Here is a 9,117-nt window from a genome sequence, read left to right on the forward strand (position 1 = left end):
GTTCTACCGAGCAAGCCCAAACTAGAGCTGATATCCAGATGAGTATTATTAATATCATCCAAAGCATTCTTGTTTGCACACTTATATCCAGAATTAAGCTCTTTCAAGATTAAGTCATTATAAAGGCTCGGCGGTACAGAATAAATATTCCCGGTCTTATCAGATAGGATGTGCAAATCTGGAGATGATTGCCTTGAAGAGATTTCCTCCGACAGGATTTTCTGAAAGGGATTTGTGTATCTGGAAAACTTTTAACCGTTTGGTCATGTTCATAAGATCTTCTTTAAAGTTCGCGAGAGCCGAGTTAAATGGTAGATTTCTGTATGTTTTAAGGTTATAATTGTTTTTCCCATCTGGAAATTCCGTTCTATTCCTATTATCATTGTCCTTCCTGTTATTTTTCAAATCAAAGAAATATATACATATATATATTCAAGGTGAATATGGTACTTAAGTTTAGGCACCATATAGAAATTTACTGAAATTTCATTTCAATAAATGAAATTTCAGTAAATTTCTATATCTTTGTGCAGCTGAGGATTGCTCTGCATTTTACATTTACTTAAATAAATGGAGTCGCATGAAACGATCGTACTGCATTAACTTTGGATATCCTTGTTGCTTATTTTTGATTTTATATATATATATATATATATATATATATATATATATATATATATATATATATATATATTGTTTCGAATTTGTGTGAATATGTATAGAATAATATACTAGTTGAATAAAGTTAAAACATGGTCTGTTTTTCATGTTTTAATTAAACACGTTTGAAATCTGATGAGTACACTATGTATGAAAGCGCTAATTTTGTTAAAATGCCATAATTAAAAAAAACGTGAAAACCCGACTGTTTTAACTTTATTCAAGTGATATATATATATACAGTATGTGTGTGTGCGTGCGTGTGTGTGTATGTGTGTGTGTGTTCTTTTTTTTTTATATGTTTCAGCCTTGAGGTTGTGGCCATGCTGTGTAATCACCGCCAATGTAATCACCTTTTAATTGGCCAATTCTATGAGTTTGGCTTTTGGTGAAGGAGAGAGCTCGATACCGCTGCTCTCTTTGAGTTTCCTGCCTTGATATTCGTTCATCTGGGATCTTCGATAGCAAGAGGTCAATTTGTTTCTTGAAAGCATCTACCCCCACTCCATGGAGACCCCTCAGATGTTTTGACAAGGAGTTAAATAGCTGTGGGCCCTTGAAGCCCAAGCTATTGCAGTACGTGGTCCTCACCTTAGATGAGACAGCTGGGACTTTTGGAACAAAATTGATAAACTAAAAGAGTCGCTCGAAACGGCCGTAATGGAGTGACACTTACACGTCTTTGTTACTCATTTATGTGTGTGTGTTTGTGTGTGTGTGTGTGTGTGTTTCGTAGGCGAAAACTGAAAGAAGCCCGTTGTATATATATGTATATATTTGTGTGTGTGTGTGTGTGTTTGTCCCCCCACCATCGCTTGACAACCGATGTAGGTGTGTTTACATCCCCGTAACCTAGCGGTTCGGCAAAAGAGACCGGTATTATAAGTACTTGGCTTACAAAGAACAAGTCCTGGGGGTCGATTTCTTCGTCTAAAACCCTTTAAGGCGTTGCTCCAGCATGGCTGCAGTCAAATGACTGAAACAAGTAAAAGAATAAAAGAATACATACATACATACATACATACATACATACATACATACGTACATACATACATCTATGTATTTGTATGTACATAGGCGAACATGAAAGTTAGATAGTCTGCCTACCCACAAGTTAACGAGGCGAACAGATGGTTGTGAATATGGTCTTTAACCGCTAAGGAATGCACCGCTCAAAATACGTTGTGAATTAGTTACATTTGAGTAAGAGGTAGACGAAGAAGAAAGTTATGAGCTGAAAGATCCCGCGTCCAGACAACAGTTTTAAAAGAATCGTAAGCGATGTGAATGTTTTTACGGAGGAAGTGATAGTTGGGGATGCCTTTATAGATGCCCACACGCACGCGCGCGCGCGCACGATCTCTTATGCACATATGCATGCTCATGCATACGTAAAGCAGAAGACAACTGCGAGTATCTTCGAGATAACCTGCAATGAGCTATAAGCCCAGATATGTGAATTGAAATAGGTTCGAACCAAACGGAGAGTAACTTCATAAATAGTACGATAAAAATATATAAAGTAAGAGGCAGGCATAAAAAGAATAGACGATGGGAAGCAAAGAACATTATCTGGTAGTTATAAGAGAAGCTAGACAGACGTGAGGGGAAGTAGGAATTCAGAAGGGAAGTAGAAAGTCAGAGGCGTGATGCATTACTGATAGCAAAGTTGTGTGTTTATATAAAACAAGACGTTGTTGATATGAAGTATATACGTATTTATTGCAGCGCCCTCACCTCTACAGATATCGAGGAATTGGAATGAAACTTTTATTACGTGAAGGTATTAAATAGATGTAGCGTGATGGAGGAAAAAGACAACAGAAAAAGAAGCAAAAGGGAGAAAGAAATACAGAGACCTTACCTGTTGACCGTGGCGGGATAAGCGATCACTGACCAGATAAAAACACGACCTTTCACACGCGCCGTCTCTCATCGAACTGCCTGCACGTGCTTTGCGCCCACGCATGCCCCCCGTGGCTCGTCTGCCGGTCCCTGCAGTCTTCACTTCCATTTGCCTCATCTGCAATCCTCTCCACCAACACCACATCTCATCACAGCCCATAACACCACAAACACCACACGCTCCCCTGATCTACAGATCACTCAACCGGCTTTCCCACTCACTCCTCGCTCCCGAACTCACACCTTAACTGGTTTCATAATCAGTCAACCAGGGAGGAGGGTGCCGCTCCCTCTGAGGTCGCTGTGCGACCCCGGAACTGGCCTGAGTTCCTGGCATGCTGCTGCTGGCTTTATCATCTTGCCTACGGATGCTGTCTTCATCTTCTTGCCCACTGCTGCTGGTTTCATCCTCTGAGGCATTGACAATCTTCCGCACATCCAAAACATGGCGTGGCATACCATCGACAGAGACGTTGTTCTTCGAATTGATGGAAGTTATTGTTCCATTTCCCCATCGTGATGTACACCGTGCATTTGGGAGTTTTACCCAAACTTCTTCCCCGACCTGCACGAAGGCGTGCTCTTCTTCTCCCCTGGGTCGCATTGATGCAGTACACGAATGCCTCCACTCGTACCTGAATATTGCCCTGTGTGGCACCGACTCCTCAGCCTGTCCTGACCTGGGCGACATACTGTACCAAAATACGGCCTCCGCAGCTGTTGTAGCTGTTCATCATCCTTTTGGTCTGCGGCAATCTGTTGGAGGTCGATCTGCGCAGGGCTGTGAATGGCATTTATCTCCATTCGGGGCAGGGCATCAGCTGCTGAGTTGTTGACACCGCTTATGTGTGTGATGTCAGTGGTGTATTGTGATATGAAGTCTAAATGCCTCTCTTCTCTGGGTGAATGGCGATCAGGTTTTGCGTGGAATGCGTACACACAAGTGGTTTGTGGTCAGTATGCACAGAAAACACACGACCTTCTAACATGTGTCTAAAGTGCTTGACAGTTAGATAGACTGCTAGTAACTGTCGTCCGAAAGTGCTATACTTTGTTTCGGCGGGTTTTAACCGCTTAGAGAAAAAAGATATAGGTTGCCAAGATCTATGAGTGAGCTGTTGGAGTACGCCTCCAACTCCGGAAGCAGATGCATCGACTAACAAAGTTAAAGGAGCGTCCGGTTTTGGATACGCTAACATAGTGGCGTCGGACAATGCTTTTTTTTTTTTTTAGCTTGTTGAACGCTGCTAACTGTTCGTCGCTGAGGGTAATGTTAGCATTTTTGATCGACCGGTCTTGCAGTAAATCTGTAAGGTGTTGTGCTATGTCAGAGCAGCGCGGGATGAAACGCCTATAAAAATTAATGAGACCAAGAAATTTTCGTAACTTCCGTAGAGACGTGGGTGCTGGAAAATCTGTAATAGCTTTCACTTTCTCCGGTAGCGGGCGAATGCTATCTTTGTCAACCGTGTGTCCGAGAAATTCAAGGGACGTGACTCCGAATAAACATTTGCCAGGGTTAATGACAATACGGTATTGTCTAAGGCGCTGGAACAAGAGATGGAGGTGTTGTACATGTTCTTCATGGGAGCTACTGACTACGAGAAGGTCATCTATGTATGCATAAACAAAAGGTAGGCCTCTGGTCACTGTGTCGATGAATCTTTGGAAAGTGTGTACCGCGTTGCATAAGCCGAATGGTATACGCAGAAATTCAAACAGTCCAAAAGGAGTCGTGACTGCTGTTTTTGGTACATCGGCAGGTTCCATTGAGGCGATGATGCACAAGCTCTGTTTACGTTGGTGTGGACACCTTGTTGGGATGAATGATCAGAGGATCCTTAAGAAGATGATATATAGCGAACTTGCTTGTTAAAAGAGCTCCATATTTGAAATATGGGAACTCAGTTATGAAAGCAACGCTTGTCATCTCCACCGATGGAAGAGACAAGTAAAGGAAAGAGTAGTCGAAAAAATAACATGCGTTTTTATGCAGAATTTAAGCGAGCTGCTCAAAAACTCGTTTCCAGTGCAGTGAACAGGGGAAGCTTGATCTGCAATATCAAGATCTGGGTTCATTAGTCACCAACAGAGCCACAAGTGAAGTACAAATCTGAGTTCACAATGTTCTTAACAGTCAGCGGTGGTTACAACTTCCTCAGTTACAAGCGGACAACCATCTTGTATGTGTTTGTAGCGAATTGCTTCCTAGATTTTTAACCAAGATTCGAAACAGTCTAGCGTTTTCTACGAGTTCCTTCCTATTGTTGTCGTCACGGTGGTAATCTTGGTTGGCGCACGACGCGGGTGGCGAAAAGGCTGTTTGGTGATGAGTGTTTGAAGAGGTACGCTTTTACAGAACGATCGACAGACACAATTTCTGTACGACCATTAGCGAAAACCTCGAAGAAAAATTTTCTTAACCCAAGATGAAAGAACAACCGTGCGAAATGAACAACAAGAGTTATTGTGTGGCATAAAAGATGTATGTGTAATGTGAGAGTGTGAAATGCGACATATACAAACATAAAAAGCAGGCCGTAAATCCTGTCTGTTTTTCGTGAGTGGAAAAAATCCACTCTAACAGAGACGAGAATAAAAACCGCGCTTGTTGAGTCGTGTTGACTATGTTTGGAGATGTTGGTAATGAGTCAGTCTCCATGGCCGTATTTGTTCTTTAGTCGAGGTTCACCAGTTATAAGTTGGTAATCCGTAGTTCATGCTGCGTTTTTTTCTTCGTCGGGGGTCACCACTTTAGTAGAAAGTGGGTTATACATCTTTAGATTGTATACCTGACTTTCTACTATAAAATTGAAGAAATTGACGGAACGCTGAACTCCAGACTAAACAACTTAAACAACATTTATTTACTTGGTAAAACATACAGCATCTTTAGAGGTGAGAATAACGAGCTGTCGAGTATAAGACCGAAAGATGTAGAGACAGCTTTAAACACACGTCCCTGCTCAATCGCTGGCCAGCGTGAAAGAGAATGAATTGAGCGGGAAACGCTTGCTTGTTTTATTCTACGCATGCGCAGGCGTTACTACAAGGTCATTGACACGGTATGGCGGTTGCTGTGAAAACTAGGTGGAGATGAATAGATCATGAGAAACGTGCAAGCTATGTTAGCAAGGTGAAAGTTAGCAAAGAGTTCAGTAAGGAATTTAACGTGCGGATAGGGATCTATCAGGGCCCAGTTCTTCCTCTTGTTTATTATTGCTCTATTAAATAAAAAGTTAATAGCATTTTAAGTTTGCAAAGATCGGGGTAATTTTAACCGATCATAAACCACAGACAATGGTGTCTGTTCCCATTGCAACAAGTCAAGCTATTGTCTACTTAACACTACTACAATCCCTACGTACATGTGAAAGCCGAACAGAAAAGATCCACTTTAATTGGATATCTCTTTACGAATATTTATGTCATTTAAACATTATTTATTATATTACTAGCTGACTCCGTGCCGTCAAAAATGACGGCTAATTGTAGTATTTTATATATAAATATGGACGGTAAATCAAATTAATTCACTTGTCAATGTTATCTATTGGTTGTCTTTTGAGATGTGAAATCGATCATCGTTTGTTACTGGAAGAACGCTAGTTTACATATAAACATTCAAATACTTCCCTTGTACACGCACACATACACACATATACTTACACAGAATTGAAACGCTGTTTGATTTTCTTTTCAGCATCGAATGTTCACCATCCCACTTCCATTGCGCGCACACACACACACACACAAATATTCACATACCTCCTTTTTACATAAACAAAAGTATACTTACACAGAGTTGAAACACAGTTTGATATTTTTTTCACCGTAGAATTTCCATCATCCGACTACCAAGTTTGCCATCACCCCTTCCTTCTTTAATTCATCTATCACCCCTTCCTTGCTCATTCATATGTTGTGACGGAAAAAAACACAAGTATATTATTCAAGTCGATTGAGTATATATGAATATTTAAATATTAAACACGTGTTTGTGATGACTGAATAAGCATTATTTTCGTTTATGTAATTATTCATTTTTACTGTTTCTTTACAATTCTGTTTGTAAGCAATTAATTTATTCTATATGTTCTAACTTTCATATTCTTTCTCTCTCTATCTCTTTCTCTCTCTGCATGTGTGTGTGTATGTTCGTACGTACTTTTCATATCCTCTCCCTCTCTCTCTCTCCCCATCTCTCTCTCTCTTCCCATATTTTTCTCTCTCCCCATTTCTTTCTATATACATACATACATACGTACATACATACAAAAATACCCTGTTGTTGATATTGAAATTCCAATAAAGGAGCCTTGGATCTAGGTTAGAAACCGGTTCTTTCTCTATTGACAAGAAATCTTGAAATAAACTGAATAATGACATACATACGTACGTACATACATACATACATACATACATACATACATACATGCACACATACATACATACATACATACATACATACATTGCAGACATAATAGACCGGATATAGTAATCTGAGACAGAGAAGAGAAACTCTGTACAGTAGTAGAAATCAGCTGTCCTGCGGATGTCAACATCCCACTAAAGATTAGAGAAAAAGAGAACAACTACGCCGAGCTACTGAGAAATTTGCAGATACTCCACCCAGACTACAAGTTCAAATTCATACCCGTGATTGTTGGGGCATTGGGATATGTAACGAACTGCCTCAACAAAAACCTGGAAAAATTAGAGTTCTCAAAACCTGAAAGAAAAAGGCTGATTAGAAGACTACAGATTCAAGCCATCAATGGAACTGTAAAGATATGTAAAACTTTCCAAAAATTTAGCACATAAATACATATGCATGCATCTAGACATGAAAATATATACATAAAAACGCATCCATAAAACAAACATACAAATCTGCGCATACACTAACACCAAATACTGCACACACACACACATGCACAAATACCTAGATGATGTTGATAAAAGTTCCAATGAAGGAGCCTTGAATCTATGTTAGAGTCCGGCTCTTTCTCTATGGACAATAAATACAGAAATGAAACTGATTGATAACATACATACGTAGGTACATATTAACACACACACGTGCATATATATGTACAGGTTATATGTAGCAAATGAATGATAGGAAGAAAATTATAAATAGATATGCCCAGACTATTTGCAGTTCTGTTATCCATTCTATAGGTTGTTGAGCTCATAGTTTGTTGAAGATGAATGGAAGAAGGAGACAAAAAAAGAGAGAAAAAATTTACTTCCCTGTATTGACAAGTAGAGAAGATGGAAGCTGCATTGTCCCGCCGTGACATGAGTGAAAAGAGAAACAAATAGATGTGCTCTTCCAACGAGGGGCCAACTGAAAGAGGTAGAAACAAATTTGGGTCCCGTATTTATATATTTTTGATAATTAAATTAGGACAGGTTAAACAAAGGATTTTTTTGTCTGTTATCTACCTTGACCAAAGAACGGTCACAGGTTAATAGTTGACTCTCACAAATTTCTAAGTATTAATGCCGAGAACAATAGGAAGGAACTCGTAGAAAACGCTAGACTGTTTCGAATCTTGATTAAAAATCTAGGAAGCAATTCGCTACAAACACATACAAGATGGTTGTCCGCTTGTAACTGAGGAAGACCACCGCTGACTGTTAAGAACATTGTGAACTCAGATTTATACTTCACTTGTGGCTCTGTTGGTGACTAATGAACCCAGATCTTGATATTGCAGATCAAGCTTCCCCTGTTCACTGCACTGGAAACGAGTTTTTGAGCAGCTCGCTTAAATTCTGCATAAAAACGCATGTTATTTTTTCGACTACTCTTTCCTTTACTTGTCTCTTCCATCGGTGGAGATGACAAGCGTTGCTTTCATAACTGAGTTCCCATATTTCAAATATGGAGCTCTTTCAACAAACAAGTTCGCTATATAGCATCTTCTTAAGGATCCTCTGATCATTCATCCCAACAAGGTGTCCACACCAACGTAAACAGAGCTTGTGCATCATCGTCTCAATGCCCAGGACTTCAGCTCCCCTCAGTACCTCTGTGTCCAGAGTTTACAAGAACCAGCCAACATGGAAGCGTTCAAGTACTCCTACATAATGCCTGTAAAGGGTCCGCCTCTCACATGAGTAAAGGAGTGACGTCAGCAAACACTCACGGTATCCGGCACTTTTGTTCGCCATGTGATGTTTGTTGGGACCGGACACGAAACTCAGAAGCCCCGAAGGAATCAGCTTCCTTCTAAAACTTTAAAGGTATTTCATCTAAGGAGTTAGAAGGGCTTAGTGTGCTGCCCAGGCAGACAAACTTGTTTACCACGTTCAGTACTGTTCTTTGCTAATGCTGACTCCAAATGCCTTGCAAAATGCAGAAATATGATACATGAGAATTTGCATATCTTCTACCTAATGAGCAACCAGGTCGCCATGATCCACATGATAGAGGTCATGGATAAGAGATTGAAAAACTTTCGTATTGACAACAAATTGACGCAAGTTGAATAGACGACTAGAAGATCGCTACCTCGCATGTATCTAAAAGAGCAATCCGCA

At 40.1% G+C, this 9,117-nt stretch overlaps 1 protein-coding gene across 1 annotated transcript in view; it reads right to left on the reverse strand.

Annotated features, from left to right (window-relative positions):
- LOC106879762 (malignant fibrous histiocytoma-amplified sequence 1 homolog) overlaps nt 1-6,715 on the reverse strand; it is an 82,272-nt gene extending 75,557 nt beyond the window's left edge. Inside the window, exon 1 of the mRNA XM_089358734.1 lies at nt 6,365-6,715. The gene's annotated coding sequence lies outside the window, so the exon portion shown is untranslated. The remainder of the gene's footprint in view (nt 1-6,364) is intronic.
- Nucleotides 6,716-9,117: the final 2,402 nt, after the last annotated feature.

Source organism: Octopus bimaculoides, chromosome 10, assembly GCF_046866305.1.
Source record: "Octopus bimaculoides isolate indiv1 chromosome 10, ASM4686630v1, whole genome shotgun sequence".
NCBI lineage: Eukaryota > Metazoa > Mollusca > Cephalopoda > Octopoda > Octopodidae > Octopus > Octopus bimaculoides.